This window comes from Prosopis cineraria, unplaced genomic scaffold (assembly GCF_029017545.1).
Source record: "Prosopis cineraria cultivar Desert tree isolate PC_DT_omini unplaced genomic scaffold, ASM2901754v1 PC13, whole genome shotgun sequence".
Classification (NCBI taxonomy): Eukaryota; Viridiplantae; Streptophyta; class Magnoliopsida; order Fabales; family Fabaceae; genus Prosopis; species Prosopis cineraria.
Window position 1 is genome coordinate 25,505,827 of NW_026555344.1, and position 16,152 is coordinate 25,521,978.

Here is a 16,152-nt window from a genome sequence, read left to right on the forward strand (position 1 = left end):
ATGGATTAGCTGACACCAGGGGACCTATGGTGCAGTAATTTAAGGGATTGTGCCATGAAAAATTTAAGTAGTATGGCAACTCCTAGTGCCTATAAGGGTGTGGTTAGGAGTCAACGACACCCCTAGCCTATGCGAAGGGTGTAACATCTTAAATTTCTAATCCTGTATTAATAACTAATTAGTGGGTGAGTTAGTGATTTAATGTGGGATTGGGGTTCTTAATAGTGATGTGTTATATTGACCCATTAAGATGTTATATAAATAGATACGAGCTAGAGAGTAGAATCCCAAAGCAGAGCGTGTGAACATAGTGAGGATTTCCCTCATTGGGCCACACGCTACGGTGTATGGTGTAGAACTTTAATTAATAGGACATGTCCAGCTTGTGAAAACATAAAGGGAGAGCATGAGAGAAGAGGTCTAGCATGGAAAAAAGTAGGCCATGTGCTAAGGCAAGCATAATCAGGAGTAAGGATGGGGTTTCTGACCTGTTACTTATCGAGTAAGTCATGTACTGCCTTAACCTCCAATTTTACCCTTTTTTTTTTAGTTTTAACTAGTGAGAAATTGATTTCAGGAGTTTTAAGGAGTTGATTTCTTGCCCTATAGTAATAGAAAGGTTCTTCGAAACTAAACTAGTACTTTGTTACTAGTTTAAGTCGAAACGATAAAGTTTTAAAGCTGTAGGCAAGATTTTCCCTAATCTAGAGAGAGAATAGTGAGAGAAATTGTCCATAAAATGTTAAAGCTTTAAATGAGGGGTAATTAATAGTAATATGTGTAATCGAGTATAAATTATGGATTTGAAAGCTGTTAAATGCTTAAATGCGATAGTTGGTACTTTTGTCAATAGAGAAATTGACTTTGAATGCCAATTTTTATGTTGATTTTAGTGTGTGACAAGTAGATAAGTGGAAAGAGATTCGAGTAAGGAAGTAACACGGGGTAAAGCTTTCTATCAAACAGAAGGATTGAGGTCCATATAGTTTATTATATTTATTATCTATCATAATTGTGTAGAAGTGAATACCAAGTGAGAAATTGTGAATTTATGTGTTTTATGCATGATGGTTACTAAAATGATTTTAGCACGAACATTGATTTGTGAAATGAAATTTGAAAGGATAATGATTTTGATACATACATACATACATACATACATATATATATATGTATTGTATGAAAGTGTGTAATATTAAAATGTGGAGAAAAGCAGTGATAATTGTGAAAGAGCATAATCATAAGGGGTGGGAGTTCACCCAGGATATATGAGAATGTATGTGTGGAAATATGTGAGTGAAAAATTCATATGGTCGGCCTAGCACCATGAGATATCTAGTACAACATTATATAGGCTATTACCATGGGTAATTTGATACAACATATTATAGGACTATTACCATAGGACATTCGTGTAGTCTAGCAACTCCCTAGTGCCCATTAGGGTGAGGTTAAGAGTCAACGGTGCCTCTATCACAAGTGTCAGAAAAAGGAAACCATTGTCCATAAGTAGGTTAGATTACCTTTAACCGGGTGTTTCTACCACTGAAAATGTGCTCGAGTCAACAAGTGGTTCATTAAGAGAGGCTATAGTTTCGTGTCGGGGAGCATTAGAGGTTCGATGGCTAGATGATCATGCTAGTGTGTATTTGTATGGAATTCCTTTTAAATGATGTTATGTATTCATATTTTTATATATATGTGATATTACTTTAGTTTTTATATTTTTGCATGGTTATTTATGGTAATAAACATTAAATAAGCTGTATTGGTTATTGAGATTTTTATCTCACCCATGGTTATTTATATTTTTCAAGCACTAGTGCTAGTAGTTCAAAGGGGAAAGATATTGGTTGAGTAGAAATCTCTCACTAAGCCTTTATAAAAATTGGTGTAATGAAGTTGTTATTATTAATCTTAAATATGTATAAGTTGCCATAGGATTAATTACATATGCATAAAGTTGTACTTGTGGTATGTTTTGTGATTTTAAGTTCCCTAACTCTTGTATATGTGTGAATGGTGAAATGATTGGATGGGCTAGTAGATGAGTGTATATGTGTGTAGATATGAGATGTGTGAAGAGTATATGTGATGATATTGGCCATGTAAGAATTAAAGTAAAAATGTGATTTTGGCCCAAAGTGTGAAATGGTCGATTTACAAGCCACATATGTGTGTGTGTGTCATCTTGTGCATGCGTATAGTTAATTAGGTACGTATTGTCCATTTGAACGCAGTCAAGGCCTAAAAAGTAGCTAATGAAAATTAATTTGAATTGAGACACTTAACTGACAAAATTTTGGCAAAAAATGATTAAAATACACTTGGGTGTCTAATTTTTAATAGAAATATCAAATTGAGATCAAATACCAATATCATTAGTTAGATTTCGAAATAAGCTTCATGTGGGCGCTTGAACTATCCTAATCAGATATTGTATGTGGAAATAGTGCATTTTGCCTTATAAATTTACAAATGACAATAGATTCAAGTGTGCGCATCGTGGTGCACAGTACAAAACAAGTGACTGTGGTCTCTGTGCCACATATCACATTGCATATGGCACGAACCATAACACACGGTGCCAAATTTCACTTTGTTTTATTAAAATGCACATGTTTTCTTGCTTTAATATATATAGGTTTATTGCTTCTATTGTGCATATAAAGTTTTATACTTAAGTAAGTTATAAAAATGATTTCTAGAAATCTTTTATTATGATCCCAATGTTTTAAAAGCTTTAAAGTAAATGATTTTGAAATGATTAAGGTTTGATTTTAGTGGAGCATATAGTAATGTCTACAAGGGCATTACAAAGGGGGAATTCGCAGCTCTAAAGTGGGTTAGAACACCTTGGCTTGGTGATTAACTTATGGAAGGTTGGGTGAGGGCTAATCTCATGAGAAATAGTCAAAGTTACTATGAATTCAGTCGGGGATGTACGGAGGATGGATGGCTTTAGGATGGTCATATGTGTGTAATTAAAGATTTGATGAAATGATTAGGTATTTGCTATTGCATATGTGAAATGAGAAAAGTAAAGTTAACATTACATATTTACAATTATTTTAGTTAATAGATTGCTTTAGATTATCTTGGTTACTAAGATTTTTATCTCACCTTGTGATTTATATTTTTCAAGCCTTGAAATTGATAACAGTAAAGGAAAATTTAGGCCAAAAGGGCTAAGATACTTGTGCAAATGCTTGACTGTATGTTCTGAATGTTGTTATGATTTGCTAGGCAAACGAGTAAGTTTTGTGCACAAATGTGCAAATAGGCCCTATTGAGTGAAAGGGTAGTTAAATGGTTAAAAGTGTGTATATTGTTATTATTGGTAATGCGTGTGGTCAATTAGGTGTAAAGTATCCCATTGGATATGGTCAAGCCCTTAAAAATAGCTAATGGTATAAGGTTTGGATTTGGGATGCTTGGGTATGGAAAAATGACATAAAGCGGTCATTTTGCCTTCAGGTGCCCCACCTTTAAATGAGAAATCATATTAGGATGAAACTTGTGTCTTTAGTTAGATTTTAAAATAAGTGACATGTAGGTGCTTGAATCAACCCAATCAAACATCAAATGTGAAAATGGCACACGGCGAAAGTTCATATTAGTAAAGCTATTTTAACAGCAAAATCTGATACATGCATTGAGGTGCATGATGTCACATGCCATGATGCATGACACGGCATGATCATTTGTGATTCTATACCACATGCCACTATGCATATGGTACAAGCCTCGGCACATAGTCCTGTTTAGTCAAAAATTATTATCTTGCTCTTGAATTTAAATATAATAGTTATGCATTCTTGAACACTCTCATTATGCATAATAATATATATGTGTGTGTGTGTGCGCGCGCGGCTTTGAGAAGTGGTTACAAAATTTTGGGATCCCTATTTTCTAAATAAATTTCTGTAATTTAATAAAATGTATTAGACACATGAGATGTTTTGATTACCTTGGTATAGTTGTGATACATGAGTTAGTAATGTTTGGACACACAAAGTAAACGCTAGTGCCTCTATGCCATATGTCACGGCACATGTAGCACAAGCCATGATGCATGGGCCCTATTTTGCCTAAATTTAGTTATTTGTAATCTTTTTCTTCGGTGACTTTTATAGCATGAACAAAGTGCTTTCGATGTGTAATATTTTATATGATGAGTATTTCAGAAAGTGGTTTTCAATTAGTTTTTAACTTGGTATCCCATCTCTTTTAAAATGACTTTAAATTGTTTGTGACATTGCATGGAAGATTGAATGGCAATGTCATGTAGGCATTACACAATTTGAGGGAGTCATGATGTGCCAGACCAATATTGCCAATGTAAACAGTGAAACTAAGAAAATACCTAATCAACATTGTCAATCTAAGTAGTGAAACTATGTATACATTTCAATATATATATATATATATATATAAATCACTATCGGGTTGTGATTGTAAATTCCCCAAGAGAGGGTGAATTGGGCTAATTAAAAAATGATAAGATTTTATAGTAATAATAAGAGTAAGAGTAATGAAGGAACGAAATCACTAATCACAAGAGTTAGAGCAATGCTTGACGTGAGTGATTTATCTTAGTTCTACTCCTACCACTTGAGTCTACGTCTAGTCCCTAGGAACCTTCTGAAATTTCCAACTATATTACTAGAATTAATCCAGGCTCTTGTTTGCCTTAATACATCAATAGACTTCACAATAAGTTTGAAACTCTCCCTTTTACAAAGGTAATGATAAATCCCTTTAAGCTCCCCAAGCTTAAGTTCTTATCTTCTAAAGTTGTAAAATAAGGATAAATAGAATAAGTTCAATAATGAACTACTACTGCTTTTAAAGCCTCTTTAATAGTAGATATATGATCAATGAAACTCTTAAACAATAAAGATACACAGAAGGTAGGTAAACTTTAATACTCAAGTAGTCATAGAATTTTCTTATTGGCTTGAGTTGTTTGTTCCTCTCTCAAGTTTCATAAATGAGTTTATTTATAGTTGAGAACCATAAATGATTCGTTAGACTCATAAATTTTTTCATTCAAGGTTGCTTATAATTTGATTCCTTCTTTCCTTTGTGTTTTCCTTAGATATTCAAGCTTAACTAAAGTTCTCCAGTGGATGAAGCAATGGAACAATACTTTACAGCAGAGACTTCCTTTTTTATACAGTAATGGCTAAAACATTAAATGCTTCTAACAAAAGTGGATAAAACTTATATATTTTGATATAACATAAGAAAAACTTAGTGAATCAAGGAAAGATAAGCAAACTAAATAATTTTAAGGAAATAATTGTGTCTAAATAACATTTAGTAAAGACTTAGAGTGAACATTATTGATTCCAGATGAAAAGAAAGATTGAAATATGAGTTTTGGTAAGATTCAGAATTGACACGCAAAATAGAGCATGAAAATGCAAGGTAGTATCGGTGTTATAGTGTGCTAGCATCGATGTTACTTTGATGAACATGCTTTAATTAAAGAGCTCAGTACATGTGTTGTTCTGATAGTACTAGTATAGTCTATCATCGTAAAAGATGAAGATTTTTAACAATTTTGAAAGAATAAAGATATTTTTAAACAGCTAACTTAGCATTAATGTAAAAGGAAAATAACTCCCAAGCTATGTGATCAAATAAAAGTCCTCATAACAAAAAGGAAGAGACAATATTGGCCTATACAAATAGCAATGGTGTTGTAAATAAAGTTATCAATTCAGTACAGGTGCTATTGAAAAACACAGGTGTTGTTTTAACTCAAACAAAGACATAGGATGAACAAGACTGATGTTAAATAAATAGTACTAGTATAAAGAAAAGAGTTCAAAGGATAGAGAATCAATTGCACAAGTTTAAAGGGATAACATCAGTGTTAGAACAAGTAGGACCGGTGTTATGTGAAACATAAACAAATAGATAATTAGAAACAATTCAAGTAGCACCAGTGTTAAAGCTTTCAATACCAATGCTAAGAACACTTAGAAATAATTTATAGAACAAGATTGCATCAAGCACATATATTATAGTTAAGTCAAATACTTAACTAATAAAGAGATATTTGGATATAAGAACTTCTGTTATATAAATAAGCTTATACTTAGCCAGTTTAGATTAATGTTAAGCCAATTAACTTAGATTGAAGTTAAATAATCACCAAAACCAAGGCTTAAAAATTCTCTTTATTTTGAAATCATCAAAATCAAGGTTCAACAGCGATCTCAGTAAGGCATACCATGGATTTTTCATAATTACAACTACTCCCTTAACAGGCAAACTCCCACCTTTATGTATGCATTCAAATAATCAAATGTATATATGCACATTTATTTTAGAGCAGTATCGCATCCTAGAGTTTATATATTTACATCATTTCTAATATTCCATAATTTACAGGCTTCTTATATGATAGTTCATATTATAACACAATTCCTAATAGCAAATCAACATGCTTTACATATATAAATCATACTCACAAAGTCATAAAAAATAATGTATCACAACTTATAATCGTATTTCACAGCTCAAATGCAAAACTCATTATGATTGGTAAAATAGCATAATTAATCTACTAGACAGTGGTACAAACTATAATATATAACATAATAAGCTCCTAGTTACCTCAACCCTTTATGAGATCAAAGGTCTTAATCTCCCCATCCCTGAGTTCTATCATACTCGAATTTGAGCGCTTTAATGCTATTCCCATCCACCGATGAGTTTAATATAACCAACAAATTAATTAAAACTCTTTTTGATACTTAGATAAGTAATTCTCAAGAATTCATATTTGAAACATAAGCCTAGGGTAAATTTTTAGTCATCAGATCCTAAGATTAGAGGAGTAGAAGGCATGGATTAGATCTACGAGACTTACCTCTAGCCTCAAAAGTACCTCCTTGATTGTAGATCATGACACCTGTAATATCTTGAATTTCAATCCCAGGAACTAGTTGCTAATCAGAGGTAAATTAATAATTAGAGGATTGATTGTGATTTGGATATTGAGTGATATTTTGTGATGTTTGGGTGTTGCATTGATAGGACTGAAGGGTAGAGAGATGATCTGAGGCTTAATGCGTGAGCACAAGTGAGATTTTTCTCGCTGTGCTATGTATTGCAGCTGAAACTGCATGTACCACAGTGCATCGTGCAAAATTTTTACTTAAAGCCTAAGTTAGATCATGAAATTAGAATAAGAAAGGAGGGAAAAACATGCGTGAGAGGTGAGAGAGCTTGAGATCTGCTAGGACAAGCCATCACTTGAGGTTTGGAGCCTTCTTTGATTAGTAACTTATCGGGTAAGTCTCATACTACCTTAACCTCTAATTCTATCCTAGTTTCTCTTGGTTTTAACTAGTGAGAAATTCAATTCAAGAGTTTTAAGGAGTTAATTTTTATCCTATAATAATAGAAAGATTCTCCGAAACTAAACCAGTACTTTGTGACTGGTTTAAGTCAGAAAGATAAGGCTTTGAAGCTATAGGCAAGGTTTGCCCTAATCTAGAGAGAGAGTAGTGAGAGAAATTTAGCTAGAAAATGTTAGAGTTTGAAATGGGGGATGATTAGTGGTAATGTATGTAACTGAGTGTGAATTGTGGAATTGAGAGCAATTAGGTGCGTAATTTCAATAATTGGCACTTTTTATCAATAGTGAGATTGACTTCAAATGCAATTTTATGTAGATTCTAGTTTGTGACATGTAGATAAGTGGAAAGAGATTCAAGTAAGGAAATTACACGGGCAATCCTTTCTATCAAATAGAAGGGTTGAAGTAACTAGATAATTCATTCTGTCTATTAGTAGATTAACTGTTTATAAGTAACTATATTTGAAGTAATGTGTGAGATTTGTAAGCATTGGCATGATTGTGAACTTGCATCATTTTCTGTTTTACAAAGGGGTTTATTTAGAAAGTAAAATATGGTGAAAGTTGATTTGAGAAAACTATTGATGTTTATGTGTGTGTGAAAAATTGAATATGCATATATTTTCATTCACTTGTATTAGAGGAGTGGGAGTTCACCCATTTGAAGAGATAAGTGGTGAAAATCCATATGGATTAGCTAACACCAAGGGACCCACGGTGCAGCAATATAAGGGACTGTGTCATGAAAAATTCAAGCAGTCTGACAACTCCCTAGTGTCCATAAGGATACAGTTAGGAGTCAATGACACCCTTAGCCTGTGTGAAGGGGGAATTCATAATCCTAAAGTAGGATAGAACACCTTGACCTAGTGATTCAATCACGAAAGGTTGGGTGAGGACTAATTTCTTGAGAAATAGTCAGAGTTACCTGTGAATTCAGTTGGAGATGTACAAAGGATGGATGGCTTTAGGATGGTCATATGTGTGTAATCAATGATTTGATGAAATGATTATGTAATTGCTATTTCATACATAAAAGGAGAAAAGTAAAGTTAATATTACTTATTTATAGTTATTTTAGTTAATAGATTTCTTTAGATTATCTTAGTTACTAAGATTTTTATCTCAACCCGTGACTTATATTTTTAGGACCTAAGATTGATAGAATTAAGGGAAAAGAATTGGGCTAGGAGTTGTGAAACTATTGGAAGTCCTGGCTTTGTGTAATGAATCACAATATTGTAAATTAATATGTTTATAAGTTGCCATAAGAATGAATACATATATGTGATGTTGACGTTCTTACATGTGTGTGTCTTAGCCCTGAAGTGTGAAAGTGTATAATGTGATGTGGAATTTAGTCATGCTTGTGAAATATATAGAGAAGTGTGGAAGATAGCCCTGTATGTGTGGAGGATATATTTGTGACCAAATTCAAATATATATGTAATTACATGAAAATTTAGGCCAAGAGGGCTAAGATACTTGTGCAAGTACTTGATCATATGTTTTGAATGTTGATATGAATTGTTGGCCAAGTGAGCAAGTTATGTGGACAAATGTGCAAATAGGCCCTATTGAGTGAAAAGGCAATTAATTGGCCAAAAGTATGCATATTGTTATTATTAATAATGAGTTTAGTCAATTTTGGTGTGTATTACCAATTTGAATGTGGTCAAGGCTCAAAAAAGTATCTAATAATATTTAGTTTTAAATTAAGACACTTGAGTAACAAAATTTTGGAAGGAAATGGTCAAATGTACTTAGGTGTCTAATTTTTGATAGAAATATCAGATTAAGATGAAACCAATGTCATTAGATTTTGAAACAAGCTACTTATGGTGCTTGAACCATCCTAATTGGATATCAGATGTAAAAATCTATAATTTGACAACAAGTTCAAGTGTGTGTGCCACAGCGCATGTACCTGCATTCCACGATGCATAACACAGGGAGAAATAGCTATGGTTTTTGTGCCACATGTCATGGTGCATGGTGTCAAATTTCACTTTGTTTTCTTATTTTACACATGTATTCTTAGTCTTTAATGCATACATAAATATTGTTTCTATTGTGTGTCGGGGTTTTATAACCTGAATAAGTTATAAAATAATTTCTAAAAATCTTTGATAATGATCCAATTGTGCATGATATATATATACACTTTTGAGAAGTTATTAACAAATTTTTGGATTGCTATTTTCCAAACAAATTTCTGTGGTTTAATAAACTGTAGACAAATTGATAGATTAGATACATGAGTTGTTTTGGTTACCTTAGTGTGTTTTTGATGGATGAGTTAGTAATGTCTAGGAGATAGGCATTACAACATCCTAGTATAGCTCTAGGTTTTTTGCAATCTGCAAAGTGTTTCACCATGTTCAAAATGTATTTTTCTCGATTAACATGTGTATTTATAATTTTCTAAATTACACCACTCACCTAGCGAGGTACATACTCACCTCATTAAATTGCTCAATTCTCACCCGAGCAAGTGCACTCACTCGCCTAGATAAGTTACCAAATATGACTCCACTATTCTAAATACTTCCTCTTCTCACAAATCTAGGGTTACTATCCTATCCTAAGGAATGCTCAACCTTTTAATTGGTCCCTTTTTCCTTACCGAGGCATAACCTAAGTTTCAATTCATGGGATATTACATGTTTACTGTTAATCCTTCAAAATAAACATGACCAGATATCGCTTACCCTCATCTAACTACTTTCATTTTGATTTTAGAAAATGGAATTATTGTTTTAATTATTTACTAATTCTGATGAGCCATCCCTACATTTGCAAGCAAAACAATAATGATGGTTCTCAATCTCCATTCTTTAGTAAGCTTGGAATCGCAAGTCTATAATCTAGAAGTAGTAGAATAAAGAAGAATGAATTTTTTTAATAACTTCACAGTACATCCAATTGAACAACCTGACCAATCTCACACAAATAAAGAGAATCTTAAAATTAAAAACATTGGCTTAGTGAATAATGAAATGTGAGAGGAGTCATTAGATAACCTTCCCAAGCTAGGGCTTCAACTATTCTTCTAATATATATGATATATTAATTACACAGTATTATAAAGAGAGATTGTAATTCATGTTCATGTGTTCATCTCTCCACCATGCGTCCTCCAACCTAAAAACACATTTCATCAATTTTGAAAGAAAATCTAAACTATCAGTTTCACTAAACAATCCCAACCTTTCATTACCATTTTATTTTGTTTTTCACTCTTCTTCCATAATAGCTTCTTCATTCTTCAGTTGTGATTGTTCCTGTTTCACAATTATATGCCGATCTTGAATCTTATTGTCATCCAAATGCAAAAAGCTCCATTTCCCATTTAGTTCATTGTCATTCTTCACTGCTTCAATTTTACCTCTAATTGAATATCTCCTTTAAGTCTCATATGTGAAAGTCTCTACAAATTGAGATTTATCATCCAATCTAAAGGTTCAAAGAAGAGTGGAAAGGGAAAAACTCTGCTAGTACAATATCTATAAGTTTTCTTTATCTTTCAAAACTTTGATTTCATCTACTTTGTTCTTTAGGTTAGAGTGTGTTTGTATTTTTTAATCTAATTAATGGAACAGGGAGTAGGACGAGGATGCTACTTAATAAATTATGTCTGCTTCATAATTATGAATTTTCTTGGATAAAAAATAATTATGAATTTGTGTTTGAAAGCTACAAATTCATGTATTGATTTTCATCAATATAGCTGAGTTCTAATAAACTGGAATGATACAGTATTACTTGAATTTGTGATTATCTTTTTGTGGCCCCTTTCTTACTTACTATAATCATTTGCATAAGTTCCTAAAATTTCTTCAGAAAAGCAATTTAAAGTATCTACTCTGAAGAGGTAAATTAAAATGGCTTTTTCTAACTTTGTTTTGAGATGAACCATAATCATATGGTTGTCGTAAAAACCAAGAATCATTCTTGAGGAATATCAATCAACTATTTATGGAGTTGGATATACAAAAATTTTTTAGGCATGGATTCTTGGCAAAAGAGAAAAGGCTATCAAGTCTTATCTGCAAAAAAGAATAGGGAATGTGTGGGCAAGTGCTCAAACATTTCTAAACTATAACTCTAGAACTATCTAAGTATATGACTCTAATACAAGTACCATACTCTAAAAGCAATATGTATGCATATTAAATTAACATTCCTTATATCTTGCATCTAGTTTGGGTTATTACTTCTTGCAACTAATTGTTGCAATTAGAATTTAGTAAAAGGCAATTATACACTTATTCCTATGTTTGACTATCAACAAAATACGATATGCATATCTTACAACTTGAACCTCAATCTATACGATCTCCGTGTAGTTCTGCTTTACCATGTAATATGCAAAAAAAGTTTTCTAAAAAATGCATAATTTTACGAGAAAAAGATGCAATGATGTAGTTAGTCAATTCCAAGCCCATAATTTATACATACAATATTCAAAGCTTGATAACTTCATGGTGTATATACAAGCATATACATATAGTTCTAAAATTATGTATCAAATTAAATAAAAAAACTTGTTTATTTATTAGTTCTTGCTGTTGTATCTGCTTTGCCATACTTGTGGTGAATTTATAATGAAAAAATATAGAACTTGAGTATAAAGTGGGTAAAATATAGGACTTGTGGTGAATTCCCATATTACACTTTTGCCTTTATACATTGTGATAGATAATGACAATGATTATATATTGTGAAATTATAAGTGCATTACATAAACAAAGTCAAATTGTGAAGTTGAGCTACATGATCAAAAAGAGAGCAACCTAAGAGTAATAAAGGCTATACAATCATCTAATGGCTTTTATGACTAAAACCAAGAGCATCCCAAGTGGAATTTGAGACAAAAGGAAGCTAAGAAACATAAACTAAAATCTAGCATCCCAAGATTAGTAGAAGTAATGGCTAAAACAAAAGGAAGCAAATGGAACTAAAATGAAGTAGTGGCCAGAGTAAAGGATGTAAACTAGATAACTTCATTTAGGAGAATCTTTATTGAATTATGAACATGTGTTTGTACATTAAGATTGCAAATAAAAATTGTATTGTCTTCAAACTGTCAAGTGTAATAAAAGTTACATTGATTTTGTTATAATTTACCATTTGTAAAAGCTTGGCTGACCTATAATGCTTTTAATGATATCATATCACAATCAAGTAGTTACTATAGTTAGGAAAAGAGAAAGAATGATTATATATATATATATATATATATGTTCTAGATCTACAAACTAGTTGGAGTGTTATGTAATTACAATCAATAAATTGGTAAAAGTCATTTGACTTGATTCAGGTTTATCTAACATTATATGATCATGTTGTACTCTAGTTGCTGAGGTATCTTCTTTAGGCATATCCAATATCATAGAATCATATTGTACCTAATCATGTTATAGTTGAAAAAAAAACTATAATTACCTAAAAAGCATATTAAAAAATAACAAAAACCTAAAGAGAAATTTATTAGGAGCACACCTTTGAAGATTTTCTAGAAGCCTAGGATTTTTTTTTTTTTAGGTTTGAACTCTTCCTCTTTTTCTACTTGATTCCTCTACAAAACTTCTCAATTTTTTTTTTATATCTTTGCAATCTTTCTTTTTAAACCCAATAATTTCACCATCACCACCATTACCTTCATTACCATCACTATCTTTTTCATTTATGTGAAGTTCAACCATTCATTAGTAAGTTCTAATATCACTTGACGAACTAGAGAGAATGCATTTAGACTTTCTAATGCATTACTAGCTAACTTAACAAATAGAGAACACAATTCCCTATGGTTGGATAACGCTGGCACCAAAAAGGAGGGTAAATTAGGTGGCACTTAATTTTTTTAAAATTATAAAGAAGAGCAGAGGTAGATGAAGAGAGATTTAAGAAAGAAAAACTTTGACACTAAGGATTTATCCTGGTTGAGCCCAAAATATGGCCTATATCCAGTCCTCAAGATCACCCTTGAGATTTTCAACAATACTCACAATTTAACTGAGTGCTTGTAACCTCAGTACAAGTTTCAAAACTTGACTAGTCTTGACTTAACAATATTCCTTGCTACAACCAGCAAGTTGTTACAACTCACTTAAAAAATCTCTTTTCAAGATTTCAACTTGATTGAAAAGAAACATTCTCTCAAAAATTAACTTTTTGAAAAGAGTAAATTGAATACAATGAAGACTTAAGAACTTATAAGAGATTTTTTTCAAATATGTCAAAAGTTGTTATATGAATGAATGCAAGACCTTTGATATACAAATAGAATATTTTCAAGGATGTTCAAACTCAGTATAGCTCCCTTAATCATCAAAATTCTAATTCTAAGCTTGAATTGTGTCATATATATAGTTTGGCAATGTTCAGACTATTGGAATAGTGAATGTAGCCGTTGGTAATATTTCATACATGGAACCAGGAGATTCACGCATGAAATAGAGCCTAGGCAAGTTCCAATAGGCATATATGACGAATCAAGTGTGGAACACATGATAGCTCACATGTAATTTGTAAGGTGCAAGAATCAAACTATTTTGTAAGACAAATCAAGCATGGATCATACTATCACTCACATGTGAAATGACTGGCAAAATGCTAAAGCCATTTTGGATGACAAATCACTCATGGAACAATATATCTCTCACACATGAAATGGTTAGTCAAAAAACCTAAGCCATTCAAGATGACAAATCACGTGTGAAACATTCTTTCATTCACATATGCTATGGCTAATAGAGAACTCAAACTATTTTGTGAGATAGACCATGCGTGAAACCAATATGCATTCAAGCGTGGATAGCATTCAAGTGAACAAGTGATAAATCAAGTGTGAAAATTCTCCTTTTAAGCATAAAGTGTCACTGCATTATATGCAATCTAACACTATGTGACAATTCAGGCATGAGTGTAAAGATCTTTCAAGCATGAATTGTAACACAAAAGCTTATTAAGACATCTCACACACATAAGTGATAAATAACATATGGACAACTTTTGATTCAAGCACGAATATCATGTAGTGTGTCTTAAGTGACAAAAGAAGCTTTAATCAATCATGATTTAAGCTTAAAATGTCATGCTATGCAAGGCTCAACTTCTATGATCCAACTTAAGCAAGACTCATGCTTGAAATGAACATGTAAACACAAAGGCACTCTAAATGACTAATAGTTAAGATCAATGGACTTATGAGCCTAAAGATGGTGTATTCACTTTAAATTGATGACATTTGATTTAGCTCTCATAGTTTTCACATTGAATCTAAGAAAAATAAATAACTAAACCTATGAGTCTTGTTCTTCTCTTGATTCTTCAAGTTCTTGAAGGTTTTGTCACATCCATGTATCTTGATAACATCTGCATAAGTGACACACTCCTCTTCTCTTAGTTTTACAATCATCAAGACACATGACTCAGTACCTATATCATCTTGACCTGTCAAGATTAGGATCAATTTCAATTTGCTTTCTCTTTAAATTATACACTACACCACATCATGATTTTCTTGTCTGCCTCTTCATTATATATTTCTCATCATGATTTTAGGCTCAACTTCATTATATGTTTGCCTTTAAGTTTAGTAGCTTGACATCATGGTCATATAATATTATCAATGCATGATAACATAGTATACCCACTCACTCAAACTATTTGCAACTATAGGTAATTGTCTCAATTGAAGGATTAAATGTCAAACTATATTCCCCTCTGTTATCAAACAAGGTTGTACTGTCCTCCTCATCTTCATTTTTCTTCCTTTCATGTATATCTTTTTTACATGTAGCATCACATTGATCATATTGGACTTGGAAAAGTTCAAAATAGGTTGAGTATAGACTTTATAAAGCTGATGAAACAAGTGTGAACTCTGTAATATCAACCTTGACAACTTATCACAAGTCTCAAATTCACGTTGCAATTTATTATAATGCTTGTCATCCACAACTTGTTCAAACTTTTGAAAGAATTGGTTTATATCCAATTTAGGACTTTAAAACTCTTTACACATGAATTTATACTTTTATTAACCCAAGTTCTTCTCATACGAACTGTCCTTAAGCCTTTTATATAACATGCTACTTATTTCTCTTTTATTTTATACATGGACATCAACCATGTATTTTCTCCCATGTTGTGTCTTGATAATAATTTTTTCCATCCTTCCTCAAACTTTGTCTCATCCCAACAATGATAGATACAATAAATGAAATCACTCAAGATATAAGACTCATCATTTTTCAAGTTTTTAAGGTGCTTCATTGCATTCCTTGAAATATGCCATATGCATAAGGCATGTGTTACTTCTGCCATCACTTCTTATAATTCTTGTGCCATTGCAGAATCTTGATCAATAAAAATAGTTTGTGGCCTCACATTCTTGTATGCATACAAAATTAAAAATTCTAAAAGAGCCACTTGAAACTTTCAATATTCTCATCATACAACAATGCAACTCTAAATGTCACCCGTCCTTTATAATGGTTTATGTCAGAGAAAATAGCAAGAGGTCTATAATCATGATTCAAACAATAAGTTGTATTAAGCAAAATAACTTCTCCAAAGTAAGCATGGTCAATCAATATTTGTGCATCAACCCAGATATTTGTAACTTGCATCTCCAAGCCCATTTGATGAGAATGAAAAAAGATATATTTTTTTGCCAATTGTTCTTCAAAGTAGTGAAAGATACATCTAGCGTCACCATGTGAGATGGCTTGTCTCCTCCTTTAACTAAGATAATTCTTTACATC